Source organism: Heterocephalus glaber, unplaced genomic scaffold (assembly GCF_053883595.1).
Source record: "Heterocephalus glaber isolate CG9 unplaced genomic scaffold, H.glaber_assembly_v1.0 deba00001481, whole genome shotgun sequence".
Lineage (NCBI taxonomy): Eukaryota > Metazoa > Chordata > Mammalia > Rodentia > Bathyergidae > Heterocephalus > Heterocephalus glaber.
The window spans coordinates 62,154,881-62,176,308 of NW_028258317.1; positions in this window are offsets into that span (position 1 = coordinate 62,154,881).

Below are 21,428 nucleotides of genomic sequence, written 5' to 3' on the forward strand. Positions count from 1 at the left end.
GTATTAACAGAGCCAAGGACAAAAACCATATGATCATCTCAATAGATACAAAAAAGGCATCTGACAAAATCCAACACCCATTCATGAACACTACAGAAAATTGGAATAGAAGGCCTTTATCTCAACCTGAATAAGGCTATCTATGAAAATCCAACAGCCAACATCATACTAACTGATCAAAAACTGAAAACTTTCACGCTAAAATCAGGAACAAGACAAGGATGCCCATTCTCACCACTCCTGTTCAATCTAGTTCTGAAAACATTAGCCACAGCAATTAGAAAAGAGAAAGAAATAAAAGGAATAAAGATAGGAAAGGAAGAAGTGAAACTGCCATTCTTTGCTGATGATATGATACTTTCCATAGAAAACCCAAAACACTACTAAAAAATTCTAGACTTAATTGACAGATTCAATAGAGTAGATGGATATAAGGTCAACACTCAAAAAACAATAGCCTTCTTATTCACAAATAGCAGACTCACTGAGAAATAAATTAGAGAAACAATTCCTTTTACAATAGCATCCAAAAAAAAAAAAAAAAAGAAATATCTGGGAATCAACCTAACAAAGGAAGCAAAAGACCTCTACCCTGAAAACTACAGCACCCTGAAAAAGGAGATCAAGGAGGTTATAAGAAAATGGAAAGACATCCCTTGTTCCTGGGTAGGAAGAATCAATATAGTGAAAATGGCCATACTTCCAAAACTACTGTATAGATTTAATGCAATGCCGATTAAAATTCCAACAATATACTTCACAGAACTAGAGAAAACAATCCAAAAATTCATTTGGAACCAAAAGAGACCTAGAATAGCAAAGCAATTCTGGGCAACAGAGACATGGCTGGGGATATCACAATCCCCAACTTGAAGCTATACTACAAAGCTACTGTAATAAAAACAGCATGGTACTGGCAAAGAAACAGACCCAAGGATCAGTGGAATAGATTAAAAGATGCAGAAACAACTTCAGACATACTCAGCCACCTCATCTTTGACAAAGGAGCCAACCACCCTCATTGGGGGAAAGATAGCCTATTTAATAAATGGTGTTGGAAAAACTGGATTTCAACCTGTCAGAGATTAAAACCAGACCCATATCTATCACCATGCACTAAACTAAGATCAAAGTGCATTAAAAATCTAAATATTAAGACAGAAACACTACACTTGCTGGAAGATAAGTTAGGTAGAACTCTTGAAGATATTGGCATAGGAAAAGACTTTATGAACAAAACCTCAACAGCATGGGAACTAGCAGAAAGAATCAACAACTGGGATTTCATCTTACTAAAAAGCTTCTGCACTACAAGAGAAACCACCAACAGAGCTAACAGACAACCTACATTGTGGGAAAATATTTTTAGAAGCTGTAACTCAGCCAAAGGGCTACTATCTTGAATCTATAAAGAACTGAAAAAAATCAGACTCCCCAAATTCAAAGACCCAATTCAAAAATGGGCATCCAAAATGAACAGACATTTCTCAGAAAAAGAAGTAAAAACAGCAAATAAACATATAAAAAAATGTTCAACATCATTGGTCATTGGAGAGATGCAGATGAAAACAACACTGAGATTCCATCTCACCCCAGAAAAAGTGGCTGCTATCAAGAAATCAACCAATACAAATGCTGGCGGCGGTGTGAAAAGAAAGGAACCCTTCTCCCTTGTTGGTGAGAGTGCAGAATGGTGCAACCACTGTGGAAATAAGTGTGGAGATACCTCAAAGAACTAGGACTGGAGGTCCCATTTGACCCAGCTATCCCCCTGCTGGGTATTTTCCCAAAAGAATTAAAAGAATCATACCACAGAGATATATGTGTACCCATATTTATAGCAGCACAGTTTGTCCTAGCTAAAGCTTGGAAACAGCCCAAGTGCCCATCAACTGGAACAGATAAAGAAGATGTGTTTTTTTTATAAAATGGAGTACTACTCAGCCATAAGGAATGAGAAACGGGAGTCATTTATAGCTAAATGGATGCATATTGAGGCATTACTCTTAAGTGAAATAAATAAGACACACATGTGTAAATACCAAATAGTTTCTCTAGTATGAGAAACTGAGAGTGTAAATAAGGATTAAAAGGATTAATAGCTAATAATTGATATTTTGAAATAGGAAAAGGTCCAAAGGGATGGGGTGGTGGGACGAGATGGGAAAAGGGAAGAATGGAAAGGAAAAATTATGAGAGGAGAAAAAAAAATGGAAACAAAGTCCATGTAAATAGGGAAGGGTGGAGGGGATGAAGGGCGCACAGGTAATGGGGAAAAAATAAGAACCAAGATACATCATGTACAGGTACAAGCACCCAATGATATATGTAAATGTATTGTATACCTAAAATGTACCAATAAAAGAATTTAAGCAAAAACAATATTCTAGACCAGTTGGGGAGAATACATGACATTTCTACTGTTCCAACTTTACAGATAAAGTGGCTCTGGGAGCAAATTTGCATCTCAGACCCAGAAGTGTGTTTTTTCATATCATGTTGAATGAATGGAAGCTCTTTCTGCCAAGAATAAGATTTCTGGTTTTTAATTTTAATTTTGTCACAAAATGAATAGAAAGAGAAGCTTCTGGAGAATTTGTCAAATGTAGCCGTGTTGTAATCCTTGGATTACTGTTAATGGGAATATTGTAATATAGATTTCATCCTTTTAGATAATTTTCTGAGAGGCAAAATAATGCCACTCAAAAATACAATAATTTGGAAAATAGCCTTTGTAAGGCTTACAGACTTGAATTTAAGATGTGACCCTCGGTATATTAAAAAGGAGAAAATCAGTTTAAAATATAAGTCCATGTGTGATTAAAGGACACAGGGTGGTAAACAAGATGATTATCATCAGAAAATAGAAATAGACAAAAAAAGACATTTTTAGAGGGTATTATTCAGGTCCTCATGATCTCTAGCCTATACTACTGTCCAGCCTCAGTGACTCTACAATCACCCAACTTCCTCCCAAGGACTCCTACTAACATGGTGGTATTATTGTCTTGCTTAGAATTCCTCAAGAATTCATCATTGTCTACAGGAAAGTAGTCTACTAAATTCTGTATCTCAAAAAGGGTTGTGCATGATCCATTCTCCTGTCCGTTTTACCCAAAGTTGAAGTAATATTGAGTTTCCACCCTTCAGTGTGGCATTCCTTCTCATGACCCTCTAGACATTTCCCTCAGCTTTCCTCCATCTGGAAAAACCTTTCTATTCTCTCCACCATTTTGTTGTTGTTACTATTAACTTTTCACATGATAAGTGCTTACTAGGCTTTACATTAAAACTACTGCTGATGGATGTGAGGCTCTTCTTATCTACCCAAGATGACTTGGGCAGGCTCTTAGATATCTTTCTATGTAAGGCTGAAATAGTGTCCTGACCTTGTATAAGTCCTCCTCCCTGGAATCTGTGCTGCTTAACCTTTCTGATAAAAATGACTATGCTGATGTAATTAAGAGACAAATTCTTAAACTGAAGAGATTATCCCAATTGATTCATCCAAGTGGCTTTAAATGCAATCATGAGTACCTTGGAAAAGGGAGGCACAAGGAGAGTGGGTTTCAGAAAGAAGGATCAAATATTAACAGAAGCAAGTATAGGAGCAATGTAGTTTGAAGATAGAGGGAGGGAACACCAGCCAAGAAATACAAGCAACTGCTAGAAATTGGAAAAGTCCAGGATAGGAATTCTCTCCTAGAGACTCCAGAGGACTTAACTACCACTTGATTTTGGCCCAGTGAAACCCATTTCAGAATTCTAGTCTCCAGAACTCCAACAATGTACATGAACTACAAGAATGCATATCTGTTTTAGGCCTCTAATTTTGCAGTGCTTAGTGACAACAGCAACAGGAATCTAATATACCCTCTACACACCATTTTACATCTTCTCTTTGAATTTTAGCACATTTTTCATCTCTTTATGATCATTTGTATACTTGCTTCCCACTAGATCAATGAGTCAGTACTCCATTACATTCAACAACTGATCATGCCATGTCATTTTCATTACCTTGGAATGACATTCACTTAGATTCTTAATTTGAAAAATTGGATTGAAAATGCCTGCCTATAATATGTGGAGCAATTAAATAGAAATAATTTATAATGAAATGATTACTAATTTCCATGTGTAAATACTTGGGGATGATTATATATCAAGACAACTAAGATACCTCTTCCTATAACGAGAATCATTATGAATGTGACAGCTACATGTGTAAGCCAATGCAAATGTGTTTTGTTGGTGACTTGAATCACAGAAAGTATTGCTGTCTGTGACATTTATTTACAAAATTACATAGAACTTTCAGTATGTTACAAAAAATAAAAAATATAATTATCCCTTGACTTTCATGGTAATTGCAGTTTTAAAGAATTCACTATAAATTAAACTGTTTGAAAATTCTTTTTATTGGTTAATACATGTGCCCAAATAACTTCAAAAGGATTTTACCAAATGAATGTCTGCTAGAAAATTGTGAAATCATGTGGACCCTGGGACATTTCTTCATGTGTGGAAGTATCCTGCCACCTGCAGAATGTCTGGCACCCTGGGCTTCTGCCCATTAAATGCCAAATGGCATTCTGTAATCATCATAATAAACAATGGCGTCACTACCATTATCCAAAATGCCCCATTAATAATCATTGCTATGTACTTTTGGCTCCATATAACCAGTGGTGTATCTTAGTGATCTAAGTATTCCTTAAATTTGTCATAGTTTCTAACACAGTACATGTTAAGTATTTATCTGTGATATGAAGAAATGTTTGTGAAAATGTTATGCAGTGTTTTATAAATATCAAACTCAAGGCAGTTGATAATGTTCAAACCCTTTAGGTTATATATACATATATATATATATATATATATCAGATTTATTGAGATAAATTATATAAAGTCCCCAACTTATGAACATTGGAGTTGTGACCTTTCACAAATATGAATGAACCTCACATTATGAACCTTTGTAGATGAGAATAAATCAAGGAAGTAGCTCATGTGTCTGCCAGACATTGTCATACACTCAGACATCACTGGATTTTTTTTGTGTGTGTGTTGTTTTTTTTTTTTGTACCAGGGATCAAACTCAGGACCTTGCGCTTGCGAGGCAGGCGAAGGCACCACTGAGCTAAATCCCTGGCCCTGGATATTTTTTAAGAGGGTAGACAGAATTGAATCCACAAAAAATCTGTCATCAGCATTAGGTGTGAGCCAAATTCTACCTTGCCCTTCAAATCATATTGCAGATGATCCTCCAGCCCTACCACTCCCACCTCCCCAGCCTCTTCCGGTTAGTAACTCTCTTCCTGTCTGTTCACGCCATGCAGTCCCCTATATGCCAGTTGTTGTTCTGTACTGTAGCATCATTGTAAAAGCAAACATAGTTTATTAACAGTTGTACTATACTGTGCCATCACTTTAAGGTAACTGTGAAAGTAAAAATACTTTATTTACAGCATTTGTGTGTGTGTGTGTGTGTGTGTGTGTGTGTGTGTGTATTTGGTCTTTATTGCTTTACGTTACACACTTGTATCAAAGGTGTATAAGACTCAGAATTATGAATGAATCAGCTTTACAAATGTTTTCCTGGAACAGAACTCATTTGTAAGTCAGGAACTTACTGTACTTTCCTAATGTACAATTTGCTGCCTCTTAGTATATTCACAAGTCTGTAAAACTATCACTTCTATCAATTTTGAAATATTTTCATCATTTCAAAAATAAACTAACATTTAGCCAGAATTCCCAATGCATACACTTTCCTTAACCCTATATAACCAGTGATTGGCTTTCCATTTCTATAGATTTATTTTTCTAGATATCTCATGTAAATTGAATTATTTAATACTGGTATGTGGTATTTTGTGGCTAGCTGCTTTCATTTAGATTGCTACCAAAATTCATCCACTTTATAGCACACATCAATACTTTATTCATTTTTCGTGGTCAAATAAAATTCTATTATATGAATATAACAAATTTTGTTAATCCATTTATCAGTTGATTGAATCCTCTATACTTTTACTGCTATAAGATACAATTTTTCTATATCAATTGCTGAGAAAAGGTGCTAAAATTTTCTATTCTGATTATGAACTGTTTACTTATAAAATTTTTTCAATTGATGCTCATGTATACTCGAAACATTTGAGGCATATATGCATTTATAATTCCTACATCTTTCAGATATATTGGCGCTTTTATTTTTAATATATACCTCTTCATCCCTGATAACATTCTGTCTTGAAGTCTGTTCTATATAATATTTATGCATATGTCATTTTTGCTTTTAGCTCCTGTTTTCATCATGTATTTTTTTATGTATTTACTTAAACATTTTCTGTGCATAGAGTTGGGTTTTGCTTTTGTATCCATTCTGATAAACTTTTTCTTTTAATTGCAAAATTTAGTCTATTAACATTTAATGAAATTAGTTTTATATTTGAATTTAGATTACTCATTTATGTTATTTTCAGTTTGTTACTCTTGTTTTCTATTTCTTTGATACTTCTGAATATTTAATAGAACTACACTTTAGCTTTTTAATTAAATTTTTATTTCTACCTCTTTGAATTATAATTTTAACTATTATGCTATTGTTTTAATTCATTTGAAAACATTATAACTTGCCAAACCTTTTAAAAAATCCCCTGTACTTTAAGTAAAGTATTTTAGTCCATTATAATTATTCATGCTTTTAAAATATTGTATAGTTGTCCATGCTTTTTTATTCATTTGTGTAATCATTTCAGATACCTTTTATTCATCCCTGAATGATATGTCCTGATATAGATTCTTATTATTAATCAAAAGTGGGGTTTGCTAACCTTTTTGAATCTGTAAATGTATGTCTTTCACCAAATTGTGAAGTTAGTCTTTTTTTTGCCATATGTTCAAGCATCTCTTACTATCCTATTTTTCTCTCCTCTTCTTCTGTCATAATTATTAATATGCAAAAGCTGCTGATATTGTCCCATAACTCCCGGAGGCTTTTTTCATCAGAAGACATAAATAGAAGAAAGAGGATCTACAAACTCCTATCTGACTAACATCAGTAATGGGACAGCAGTCACATCATCCTAGATTCCAACATCTAAGGGTCTGATTAATTTTAACCTTTAACTGGTTTAAGTCAGTTCTTATTGATGCATTATTAGGGCAATATATAACTTGGAGAAATTCTTGTTCCCTCTTATCACAATTCTTACCTGGAAGATACAGCATAAATGATCATAACCAATCAACTTCCTGTGCTACTCGCTTTTATTGATTAAAAACATTGAATAGTCATTTTAATACCAAGATACAGTGATCAGAAAAAATTCTTCCATATTTTTAGGAACATTAGGATCTAGAAATAAAACTGCCCTGACCAAGGTAATCACTAACATTCTGCTTTTACTAAAGATTTTTTCAAAAGAAAGTTTCATTATCCGTGTGAGCTGACTGATACTGTGCATATACCAAAGCAATTTTCATGCTACACCAAGTCTTGCTACACCAAGAGGCTACAGTCTCATGTGGGACCATCATTTCCTTGTAACTCTGCTAATATATACATTTGACCAAACAAAAGGCTTTCTGCACCTAAGACAAGCATTCAGGTATTACACAAAATACTGAGTACCAAGATTCTGATCTTCATGGGTCTTTTTCAAAAGTTCTCTGTCCAATAATGAGGTATTTCTTTAAAAATATGGCCTAAATCGAAACATAAAAACTGTATGAGTGAATGCCCCCCACAAATTATAGTATTTAAAAAAGAAACAACTCTTAAAACACAGAAGTAATAAGACTAAAAATACCTTTACACATTCACATCTGTGCTAATGCACAGAAGTTTGAAACCCAGAAGACGTATTTCTCATCCCATCTCTCTGAACTGAATGATATTGATCACTGTAAAAAAAAAAAGTCCCCCAAACAAAAAAAACCTTATTTACTTCAAGTTTGATTTTTAATGTCATAAAATTATTTTCTAGACAGGTAATGAACTTAGTTGTTTTTTTTTGTTTTTTGTTTTTGTTTTGTACCAGGGAATCGAACTCAGGTCCTCGAGCTTCTGCAGCAGGTGGAAAAAGCACTGAGCTAAATCCCCGGCCCTAAACTTAGTTTTACATAGGATTGTAAGCACACGTTATCTAGGAGTTATCCAAAGAATCACGAATGTTTTATCCATCCCTCTAAAATACAGCTTACATATGGTTGTGGTACATTCCAGGCAGAAGAAATCAAAGCACACAAAGGAAGGTGCTAGCAAAAGAAATACTCATTTGCAAAAGTAAACATATAACCCTTCTAATATGATGTACCACAACCACACATGAGAAAAGTTAAGAACTTATTTTATTTATTTTAAAATAAACACAGGATTCCCCATTACCCACCAACCTACAAAACTTTTGAATGTGGAATGTTCAACAGTGTATCCATTTTAGTAGGCTACAAAATGAGCAAAAACTCTAATTGTTTAATGATCAATAATTTTTTTCAAGTAGCTGAGTACCTACTGGATGATTTCCTTAGCTAAAGGCTAAAAGTAAAATCTTCCTCCTTGTTCTTTTACATCTACAAAACCAGACCCCTCAGATACTATTTTGGGAGCATGCGTATTGAGAGAGAAGAATTATGGATTTCCTTGTGCGGTCATCCTCATTTTGGATCCTCGTTATAGTCTCACCCTCAGTGTGCCTCAAATTGCCTCTTAGGTTGACCCATGTTTTCCCAGAATTTTCCTTCATTGTTCTGCACCTTATGCTCTGTACTAATCTATCTTCAAGATTATCAGTTCTTTTTTCTGCATATCTATTCTGCCATAAACCTCATTCTGTTTAATCTGAGCACTTATTTTTCAGCTCAAAAGTTTCTATTAAAATTTTTGCTCCTTGTCCACTGGGTTTTCTATCTTCTCCACCAACATAAATGCATTTTTCTTTACTTCATTGTTCATGGTTAAAAAAAAAATGGCCCAGAGCTCTTGTCCTATTGTTCTAGCATTTGTGTCTTCCTAGATTTAGCATGTATATATTGCCATTGGTTTTGAGGATTACATTTTCCTGTCTCGTGGTATGTCAAGTAATTTTTGGATTATACTATATATTACAAATGTTGGATTATGGATATTATAATTGGAGCGATTATAGTATCACTCCAGAAGTGTTAATATCTTTGTCTTACCAGACAATTAGTTCAGTTAGATGCAAACTACAGAACATCACACCTGTAGCAGGCAATGACTTGCTTCTGAGTTCAGTTATTTGGACTTTATGTCCTGGTTGCTTTTAATCTTCCCCTTGCCAGCATGATTCTGGGGTCAGTCAGTCATTTTCTTCTTTGTCTCTCTCCATTCTGGAGTTCCTCTATCACTTTCTGATCCTTGTTGCCAAAGTCTTCTTTCTTTGATTCTTCTGGGTAAGAAGATGACTAACTTTTATTTTACTTATTTATTTTTAAACCAGAGTTTTAACCTCTACTGCAACAGGGAAAATGTGAAAACAAACAATTAAACAAACAAAAGAACCCTCAAATAACTCATTCCATGTACTGTCTTTGCTTCACTTTTCAACTGCCCTACCAAAATTTGCCAGTATTTTAGGCCCCAGATTGCTGATTTGTCCAGATCCCTTCAGATCCTTCCAGTAGGTATTTTTTGAATTTTTCCAAAGTTAACAATTTTTTGTAGAGAGATTGTTTTGATAGGAGATTATGCACCACAGTAGAAACATGTAAATGTTTTTCTCTAAAATATTTACTAAGGTATTAAAATAAATAATAACATGTTAAGTAATATTATGATAATATAATGACAAACACAAGTTTGTCAGGCACAGCTCAGGAAACATGTTCTTATATATGAATGACCGAAGATTTTCAATTGCCTTTTCCTCTAGAAATTCAATAATTTCTTCTGCAATATAGGTTCAGACTTCTGGATAGCAGTGTGCTTGTTTAATGCTACTATATGACTCTGTTAAAAGTAGGAAAGGTCTGTGGCAATTTTGAAAATGGATGAAAATACTTGGGGGCTTTCTTTCAACTCACCCAGGATGTTAATTGCCCTTATATCTGAAGGCAGCAGGGGAGACTGATGTTGGCAAAGAAGAGCAGGTGCAGCCAACATTGACTTCTCTTTTCTCTGTGCTCTAGTGAAAAGAGGATGAAACACCACAGAGAGATGAAAATCTTTCGGTTTGCCCTGAATCAGGCCAACATGCTTGACAACTGGGGGAAGGCACTGACGGGTACAATGTCAGAAGAAGAAAGTAACAGCAAGCATAGGTTGTGAACATATTGTTCTGCCTGTAAAATAGCCACTTGCCTGCTTGCCCTAAACAAAGGATGATGTATCCAGCAAGAATACCCTGTGGGGAAGTAGATCAAAGAAAACCAACAAGTGAGAGGGGCTAGAGCAGGGCATCTCAAACTTCAACCTGTAAGCCAACTTCCTGCAGCACCCTAATAAAATCCAGACTCAGACTCAGCAGTTCTGGATATAGCCTGAGATGGTGCCTTTCTGAGAAGCTCCAGGGTGATGCAGATGCTACTCAAAGACGCAAAGGATCAGAGGCTTTAATGTCGCAGCATTTTACCAAGTACTGACCAATGCTAGGTGAGGAAAGTCAAACAATGGTTTCATTTATTTTATTACCGAGAAAAATTCCATGGGGGAAAGTGGAAAAGTTTTTGCTGGGGTCAGACAAATTTTGTGCATATTCAAAATATGATGTTAATTTATTACCAGGACTAGCATGTATTAAGCTCCTACTTATTCTGGCTGCTGTGCAACAATGCAGCTTGTTATGTCTTATGAGGTGTCAACAGCTGTGTTATTAATGTTAATGCAATTTTTCTCAGTAATTATTCTTAGAAAACTACAATTGTATCAGGTTATTTTACCCTGCTATTTTTTAGGGGGGCTATCACATTTTACTTTAAATCTATGTGCTTTTTTCCATGTATAAAGAGATGAGTATTTATTCATATTTGCCTTTGAGATTGTTTTTTATGTTATATTTTACTCAGGTTTTTAATATTTATAAGCTAAAATGAAGAAAAAGAATTAAACAGTTTTTTGCTTGCTTTGTAACTGTGTTCTCGGAAACACACGTCGAGACTGGTTGAAAGCAAAGGATTGCCAGTCACACTTCTTCTCGGTATAAAATGTAGATTCAAACCATGAGCACTAAAATGTTAGAGTTCTAGAACTCAGGGTATCTTTATTGTTTAGGAAGACAATGTAAAACATCAGAAAAAGACTCCCAGGAAATATAATAAATATGATTGACAATTCTTAGAACATTATACGGAAATAGTCTTGAAATTTTACCTCCCTCCCCAAAACAGTTCCCCTATTTCACTCCGCCTGCTCCTAACTGTCCAAACAGCACTCAATTAGTTTGATTTAAGTCTCTTAAGCAAATTTAACTCTGAAAAATTAGATACATTTTGAGGAGTCATTTTTTTATTCAAGAAATATTCTACTGATTTTGAAAGGCATGAAGCAGTATAAAGAAATCCAGTAGGCAAAAATGATTCATCCTTTAAAAAATAACTAAAAGAAAATAAAATCCATGAAATAAATGAGATGGAAAGTAATTTGGTGATTCAAAAGAAATGGATGAAGCCATATTTTCTAAGAAGCTTTGAAGGTGGCTTTTAGCACAAGAGAAGGGTAGAATGGAGTAGGTTCCTGAAAACTGGACATGCTTTTTGGCCAGCATATGCAATTGAAGCCCAAGAAGTCTTCACCTGTAGAAGTTCACATACTTTTAGACATAGGGACCAAAGAATGTGAAGAAAACATTATTTGTTTAGGAAACAAAATGGCTGTATGTAAACTGGCCCTGTTCTCAACAAATCTCAGCCTCCACTGTTTACTCAGGGAAGTATACAGATGCCATCATTTTTATATCTATTTAGGTTAGTGTTTGGATCATCTATTACTAAGAAATAAGCTACCACTAATCAAAGTGGCCTAAGACAATATCTCCCACTTATATTTCTCCTATCATTCCTTGGAATGACTGGATGGATCTCACATGTTTTTAAATTTATTACTACATGTTTCCATTATCTAATGATTGAATTTTTGTGGAGAGTTGACACATGAACATAGCAAACATTCATCTGTTTTTCATCCCCATCCCCCCACTGTCTCCATCCTCTATACATTTCAAAAAGATCAATCTACCTACTTTCTATGATTTATCTTTTATTTTGGTGTTTATTTATATTTTAGATTTCTCATATAAGGAAGACTATACAACATATTTTTAAAATTTTTCCCCATTAACTTTATTGGTACATTTTCAGTATACAATACAGTTACATTCATCATTGGGATCTTGTACCATTACATGAGTATCTTGGTTCTTATTTTTCCCCTTCCCTTGCCCTCCCTTCACCCCCTCCACCCTTCCCTATTTGCAAAGACTTTGTTTCCATTTTTTTCTTCTTCTCATATTTTTTCCTTTCTGTTTTTTCCCTTCCCCTACTCCTCACAATTTCCCTGCTCTTTTAGACCTTTTCTTCCTGTTATACAAGATCAGTTATACATTTTTAAAATTACAATATTAAGATCTAGGAGACATTACCACAGATTTTACAGAATTTAAAAGGATATAGAAAGCATATTACAAAAATCTTTTTTGAAATAAATTTGACAACTTCTAAGAAGTAACTTAGAAGACAAAGTAATGAAATGAACTCTGGAGGAAATATAAAATTTGAATAGCACCTATTAAAGAAAGAATATTCCTAGCTTGAAAACCTGCCTATATGACAACAGCAGGCTCATAAACATTTTAACTGATAAGTTATATCCAACAATTCAAGCAGAAAACAGAAGGAACATTTCTCCCTTCATTTTAGGAACTCAACATTGTGCTAATCCTAAAACTGGATAAAGATAATAGAAGAAAAAGTATGAACATAGATAGAAATTTGTTTAACAAAACAAACTCTTAGAAGTCAGATCTATCAGGATGTAGAAAGTGGTTTTATTATAGGGATGGAAGTGTTGTTTCAGCATTGGAAGATCCACCCCCAAAAGGCATCATTTGAACAGAGAAAAGGAGAAAGCCATATGATCCTGTCACTAGTTGGAGAAAGAGTATTGGACTAAATTCTACAGCTGTTCATGGTAAAAGCTATCAGGAGACTAGAAGTAGAACAGAACCTTCTCAACAGATTAAAGACATGTACTCTATACTTCCAACAAAAACTCCTTCTATGAATGGAGATGATACAATGCTTTCTCCCTAAAGTGGGGAACAAGGGCATATATGCCTACTCTTCATCTGTCCATTAGACTTTGAAACATAGGTCTAAACCAAAATAGTCTGGCAATAAAATGACACAACTAGGATAGGATTAGCATGGCAGAAGCAAAATCTTTATATGTAGATGAAATGATCATCTACAGAGAAAATACTAATAAATCTCTATGAGCCCCTAGAACTTGTACTTGAATTTAGCAGGATTAGAAAACACAAGGTAAATATAAAAATTCAGGTCTGTGTATACTTGCTATAAGTGAAGAACTGGATATTGAAATTTAAAAGTTATGTAGGAGTACAAAGGACCCAGAAAAGCCAAAAACAAAAACAAAAACAGTGTTGAAAGACATTTAGCACACAATTTTAAGACTTCTTCTAAAGCTACAGTAATCAAGGCAGTGTTGGTGTAAGGAAAGGCATATAGATCATTGGAATAAAACAGAGAATCTAGAAATAGAACCACACATATATGGTCCACTGAGTTTTGAAAGATTATTTAACATTCGCATTTTATAGAATATAAACTCAATTCAAGAGCCGAGGAAGAGACAGTGTCTTCAGCAAATGGCACTAGAACACCTGGTATCCGTATATAAAAAATTAACCTCAAACCTTTTTTTCCATACATGAAAATAACTTGAAGGGATCTATGAACCTAAATAAGAAAGCCTAAAAGTATAAAACTTTAAGAAGAAATTACAAGGGAAAATATTTATGAATTCAGGGTAGGCAAGAACTACCTAGGATACAAAAAACATGATGTATAAAAGAAAAAAATTGATAAATGAGATTCCATCAAAATTTAGAACTTTAAATGACATCATTAAAATGAAAAGTAGTCCTTAAACAGACCATATTTACAATGTATATAACCTATGAGCAGAATATATAAAGAATTCTTAGAGCTCATTAATAGACAACCCAATTAAAAAGTAGACATAAGAAGATGATAAATAGCCAGTATAGCACAAGGAATGGTGTGCAATTCTGGAATCAGAAAAATACTAATCAGTTCAATAATAAGATTGAATTATACACTCATTAGGGAGATGAAGTTCAATGTTTTAAAAGCCTTGTCATGACTTTTTCTGTTTGTTGGATTCTCCCCCTTTCCATTTAATTTGTCACACCCAATGGATTCATTCTCCTGGGTTTCCTGGGGTTGTGATCCTCATTGCCTTTTCCTAGGGTATTGTCTAAAATTTTTGGAGTGCCAGTTTGGTATTCATGAAGTTCCTGAGGTGCCCTTTATCATGAAAGTATCTTATTTCTCCATTGATTTTGAAAGATAGTTTTGCAGGGTACATCAATCTGGGTTGGAGGCTGTTTTCCTTTAGGGCTTGAAATACATCACTCCAAGCTCTTCTTGCCTTGAGGGTTTGCATTGAGAAGTCTGCTGTGATTCTGATGGGCTTTCCTTTGTATGTGATTTGTTTTTTTTCTCTCACTGCTTTTAGAATTTTATTCTTCTGCTGGATTTCTGGAATCCTAACTATTATATGACTATGTGTAGATTTTTTTTGATTAAGGCTATTTGGCGTCCTATATGCCTCACTTATCTGTATGTCAAGTTCTTTTCCCCTACTTGGGAAGTTTCCTGCCATCACTTCTGTGAAGAGTTTTTTTATGTCATCTGCACTCTCTCCTCTTTCTTCATTGACTCCAATCAGTCTTACGTTATTCTTCTTTGCATCGTCTAGCAGCTGCTGGATTGATATCTTGTGTTCCCTTACAATTTTCAAGCAATTTTTCTTTTCCTCCTCACTAATTGAAATCTTATCTTCTATATGTGAAATTCTATCCTCACATTGGTTCATGCTGCTGCGCAGACTTTCAATGGAGTTTTTAATCTCTTGGAAATCTGTTTGTATCTGTTTTATGGATTCCATTTGTTTCCTATGTTGGGATTCTATTATGTTCCTCAGATCCTCAATTTTTTTTATCTGTGTCCTCACTAGATTTATTAATCATGTCTTGCACCATGAGCAAAATCTTTGCTGTTATCTGAGTATTTGTGATTTCATTTTTCCCAGATCCTCTTTTGTTGCCAGTTGAGAGAGTCCAGGTGGTTGATTATCAGAGTGTTCCATCTCGTTTCCCTTTGGGGTTGCTGTAAGTGATCTGGAAGTCTGTTTTTGAGGCTTGTTTATGTGTCTTCTCATTTCCACGGGGGTGGGTGCTTCTGGAGCCCACGTGGCTCATCTTCTCTGCCCTAGGAGCTTGGGATGGCAGCGGGGGAGCTTCCTTCCGAGTTCTGGGACCGGCTGAGTTTCACTGCCCTAGGAGCCTGGGATGGAGGCAGGGAGCTTCCCTCTGGGTGCTGGAACAGGCTCATCTTCTTGGCCCTAGGAGCCTGGCATGGAAGAGGGGGAGCTTCCTTCTGGGTGCTGGGACTGGCTGAGCTTCACTGCCCCAACTATACAATATTGAAGCTTGTGTATCTGATTTATTTCACATAATACTATGGTCTCAAGGTACATTCATTTTCCTACAAATGACTCAAGTTTATCCTTCTTTGTGTCCATTGTAGTAGCAGTATTCTATTGTAGAGGACCAAATGTAGACACCACATTTTCTTTCTCTATTCATCTGCTGATGGATGCATAGGCTGCTTCTAAGATGTAGCTATTATGAATTGTACTGCTATAAGCATGGGTATGCATATATCACTGTAATGTGATATCTTTAACTCTTTGGGGAAATGTCTAACAGGCAAACAGCTGGGTCAAATCCAATTTCTAATTTTAGTTTTCTCCAGAATCTCTATACTGGTTTCTACAGTGGTTGTACTAGTTTACATTCCCATCAACAATGTAGAATTGTTCCTTTTTCCCCACAGCCTTGTTAGCATTTGTTATTTAATTTCTTGATGACAGCCATTCTTTCTGGAGTAACATGGAATTTCATAGTTGTTTTAATTTGCATTTCTTTAATGGCCAGTAATGCTGAATATGTTTTTTTATGTATTTATTGACCATTTGTACTTCTTCTGAGAAATGTCTATTTATTTCAGTTGCCCATTTTTATTTTTATTTTTTTTATTTTTTTATTTTTTGGTACCGGGGATTGAACTTGGGCCCTTGCACTTGCACAGCAGGTGGCGGAACCACTGAGCTAAATCCCCAGCCCTTAGTTGCCCATTTTTAATTGGGTATTTTATTTGAAGGTCTAATATTTTTGAGTTCTTTATATATTCTAGATGTTAGTTTTCTGTCCTAGGAATAGCTAACAATTTTTCCCATTCTATAGGTTGTCCCTTCACTCTTGTTTACTTTGCAGTGAAGAAGCTTTTCAATTTGATATGATCCCATTTGTTGATTTTGGTGTCATTACTTGTGCCACTGGGGTTCTGTTCAGAAAGTGCTGCCTAAACCTCTTTTGCCTCCAAGAGTTTTACCTACTGTATCTTCTAGCAGACTTAGTGTTTCTGCTCTAACACTTAGATTTTTGATCCATTTTGATTTTGGTTTAGCATATAGTGAGATATATGCTTCTATATTCAATCTTCTGCATTTGAATAGCCAGTTTTCCTAGCAGCATTTATTAAAGAGGCCATCTTTCCTCCAGTGTGTGTTTTTGGACCTTTTGACAAAGATTAAATAGCTGAATATCCCTGGGTTTGTTTCTGTTTTTTCTATTCTGTCTCTTTTATTCACATGTCTGTATTTTTGCCAGTATCATGTTGTGTTTATCAATGTATCTCTAACTTCAAATCTGGGACTGTGATGTCTCCTGCTTTGCTCTTCTTACCAGGATTTGTTTTGTTTTCTATTCTGTGTCTCTTTCAGTTCCATGTGAATTTTAGGATTGTTTTCTCTAGATTCATGAGGAATGTGGTTGTTAGTTTGTTTGTGATTACATTAAATCTATATATTTGTTTTGGAAGTATGATCATTTTGACTTGATTTTTTTTTTCCTATCCAAGAACTGGGATATCTTCCTATTTTTTGATGTTCTCTTCAATCTCCTTTTTCACAGTGATATAATTTTCACTGCAGAAGTCTTTTGCTTTCTTGGCTAGGTAAGTTTTTAAGTAGTTTTTCTTGATACTACTGTGAAGGGTATTATTTCACTAATTCCTTTCTCAATGACTTCATTATTGGTGTGCAGGAACAGTGTTGATTTTTGTTTCCTGATTTTTTATCCTGCTCTTTTGCTGAATTTGACTATTAATTCTAGGAGTCTTTTAGTGGAATTTTTTGGATTTTCTATGTAAATGATTATGTTGTCTGAAAATAATCATAATGTAAATTTTTCCTTTCCTATACCAGTCTCTTTCATTTCTTTCTCATTCTTCATTGGTCTAACTAATGTTTCAGACTAAGTCTTTGAAAAAGGAGAGGTGGCAGTGGACTTCCTTACATTGTTCCTTATTTTCAAGGGAAAGCTTTCTGGTTTTCTCCATTTTGTATGCTGTTGGCAGTAGATTAGTCATAAATGGCTTTTATCAGATTGAGATAAATTTCTTCTATACCTATTTCCTTTAGCATTTTTCTTATGAATACATGTTGGATTTTTTTCAAGGCTCTTTCTTTTTCTATTGAGATGATCATGTGATTTTTCTTCTTGCTTCTTTTTTTAAATTCATTAATTTTGAGGTACATTTTAACTATACAATATGATGATATTCATCATTGGGAATTTGTACCTTTATATGATATATCTTGATTTTTATTTTTCCCCATTCCCTTGCCAGCCATAAAGAATGAGAATCTTCTTGCTTCTTTTAATGTGCTGTATTACATTTATTGCTTAGTGTACGTTGAACCATCCTTGCATCCCTGGGATGAAGCCTACTTAGTCATGTTATATGATGTTTTTGATTATTTGTTGCATTCCATTTGCCAGTGTCTTGTTAAGAGTTTTTGCATGTATGTTCATTAAAGAGATTAGCCTGTAGTTCTCCTTTGTGGTTAGATGATTTTGTGATTTTGTGAGTTGGGGTAATGCTAGGTTCCAGGAAATGCTTTGGGAGTACTCCTTCCCTTTCAGTCTCACTAAATAATTTGAAGATTATTGACATTAATCTCTCATGAACTTACAGAATTCAGTAGTGAATCCTTCAAGACTTTAGCCTTTTTTAGTAGGTTTTTTATTGTTGCTTCAATTTCAGTGCCAGTTATTGGATTATTCGGGGTATTTAAATATTCTTAGTTCAGTTTTGATAATTCATATGTATCTAGGAATCTATTCACTTCTTCTGAACTCTCCAATTTATTGTGTACAGGTTTGCTTGCAAAGTAGTTGTTAACAATCTTTGGAATTTTTTTTTATTCATTAAGTTATTGGTACATTTTAGGTATACAATATGATGACATTCATGATTGGGAATTTGTACCTTTACATGATATATATTGTGTCTTATTTTTTCCCCATTCCCCTGCCCTCCCTTCAACACCTCCACTCCTTCCTATTTACAAAGACTTTGTTTCCATTTTTTCCTTTGCTCATATCTATCCCTTTCCCTTCTTTGCATTTCCCTACCCCTCTAACTTCTCTTTCCCCTTTGGACCTTTTCTTCCTATTTCACATTATCTATTATACATTTTGATCCTTATTTACACTTTCAGTTTCTTACACCAAAGAAACTATTCAGTATTTACACATATATGTCCTATTTATTTCACTTAAAGAGTATGGCCTCAATGTGCATCCATTTAGCTAGTCTCTAGTTTCTCATTCTTTGTAGCTGAGTACTTCACTTTATATTAAAAAATCCATATTTTCTTTATCCAGTCTCCATTTGATGAGCAATTGGGCTGTTTCCAAGTTTTAGCTATTACAAACTGTGCCACTATAAATATGGATGCACATACATCACTGCGGTATGATTTTTTAATTCATTTGGGAAAATACCCAGCAGGGGAAAAGCTAGGTTGAATGGGATTTCTAATCATAGTTTTTCGAGGTATCTCCATACTGATTTCCACAGTGTTTGTACCAGTCTACACTCCCACCAACAGTGGAGAAGGGTCCCTTTTTACCCACAGCCCCACCAGCATTTGTTACTGGTTGGTTCTTGATAGCATCCATTCTTTCTGGAGTGAGGTGGAATCTCAGCATTGTTTTCATTTGCATCTCTCCAATGACCAGTGATGTTGAACATTTTTTCATATGTTTATTTGCTGTTTTTCCTTCTTTGTCTGAGAAATGTCTGTTCATTTCTGATGCCCATCTTTGGAGTGGGTCTTTAAATTTGGGATGTCTGATTTTTAAAAGTTCTTTATATATTCTAGATGTAGACTTTTATAAGAACAGCTGGTAAAAATTTTTTCCACAATTGTGGGTTGTCTCTTCACTCTGTTGGAGGTTTCTCTTATTGTGAAGAAGCTTTTTAATAAGATAAGATCCCAGTTGGTGATTCTTTGTCCTAGTTCATGTGCAACTGAGGTTTTGTTCATGAAATCTTTTCCTAGGTCAATGTCTTTAAGAGTCCTACCTAACCTCTCTTCCAGCCAATTTAGTGTTTCTGTTTAGATCTTTGATCCATTTCAATTCTAGTGCAGTGCATGGTGAGAAATATAGGTCTAGTTTTAATCTTTGGCAAGTTGAAACTCAAGTTTTCCAGCACCATTTATCAAAGAAACTACCTTTCCTCCGGTGAGAGTGTTTGTCAAAGATGAGGTAGCTGAGTATGTCTGGAGTTGTTTCTGCATCTTCTTTTTTTTCCATTAAGTTTATTAGTATATTTTAGGTATACAATACAGTTACATTCATCATTGGGGACTTGTATCTTTACATGCTGTATCTTGGTTCTTATTTTTCCCTGTTCCCCTGCCCTCCCTTCGTCCCCTCCATCCCTCCCTATTTACAGAGACTTTGTTTCCATTTTTTCCTTTTCTCATATTTTTTCCTTTCCCTTCTTTCTTTTCCCCTCACCCTCCCACATTCCCTACCCCTTTAGACCTTTTCTTCCTATTTCACATTCCTAATAGTTTTTCTGGTATGAGAAACTAAAAATGTAAATAAGGATCAAAATGTATAATTGATAATATAAAATAGGAAGAAAAGGTCTGCATTTTCTAATCTGTTTAGCTATTCCTCAGGTCTGTTTCCTTGCCAGTAAGAGGCAATTTTTATCACAGTAGCTTTGTAGTATAGTTTCAAGTTGGGGATTGTGATACCTTCTACCTTGTCTTTGTTGCCTAGAATGGCTTTTGCTATTCTAGGTCTCTTCTTGTTCCAAATGAATTTTTGGATTGTTTTCTCAAGTTCTGTGAAGTATGCTGTTGAAATTTCATTTGGGATTGCATTGAATCTATATAGCAGTTTTGGAATTATGGCCATTTTCACTATATTTGTTCTTCCTCTCCTGAAGCAAGGGATGTCTTCATTTTCTGATATCCTCTTCAATCTCTTTTTTCAGAGTGCTCTAGTTTTCAGAGTAGAGGTCTTTGATTTCTTTCGTTAGATTAATTCCTAGGTATTTCATTTTTTGGATGCTATTTTGAAATGAATTGTTTCTCCAATTCCTCTCTCAGTGAATCTGTTGTTTGTGTACAGGCAGGCTATTGATTTTTGTGTGTTGACCATGTATCCAGCTACTTTACTGAATTTGGTTATTAAGTCTAGAAGACTTTTGGTAGAGTTCTTGGAGTTTTCTACACAGAGTATCATGTCATCTGCAAATAATGACAATTTGACTTCTTTATTTCCTATCTTTATTCCTTTTATTTCTTTCTCTTGTCTAATTGCTGTGGCTAATGTTTCCAAAACTATATTGAACAAGAGTGGTGATAGTGGATGTCCTTGTCTTGTTCATGATTTTAAAGTGAAAGTTTTCAGTTTTTGACCATTTAGTATGATATTGGCTGTTGGTTTTTCATGCATGGCTTTATCCAGTTGAGATAGAGACTGTCTATTCCAATTTTCTGTAGGGTTTTTATCATGAATGTGTGTTGGATTTTGTCAAATGCTTTTTCCGAATCTACTGAGATGATCATATGGTTTTTGTCCTTGGCTCTATTAATAAAGTGTATTACATTTATTGATTTGCATATGTTGAACCATCCCTGCATCCCTGGGATGAATCGCACTTGGTCAGGGTATATGATCTTGATGATCTTCTGCATTCTGTTTCCAGTATCCTATAGAGGATTTTTGCAGCTATGTTCCTTAGGGAGACTGGCCTATAGT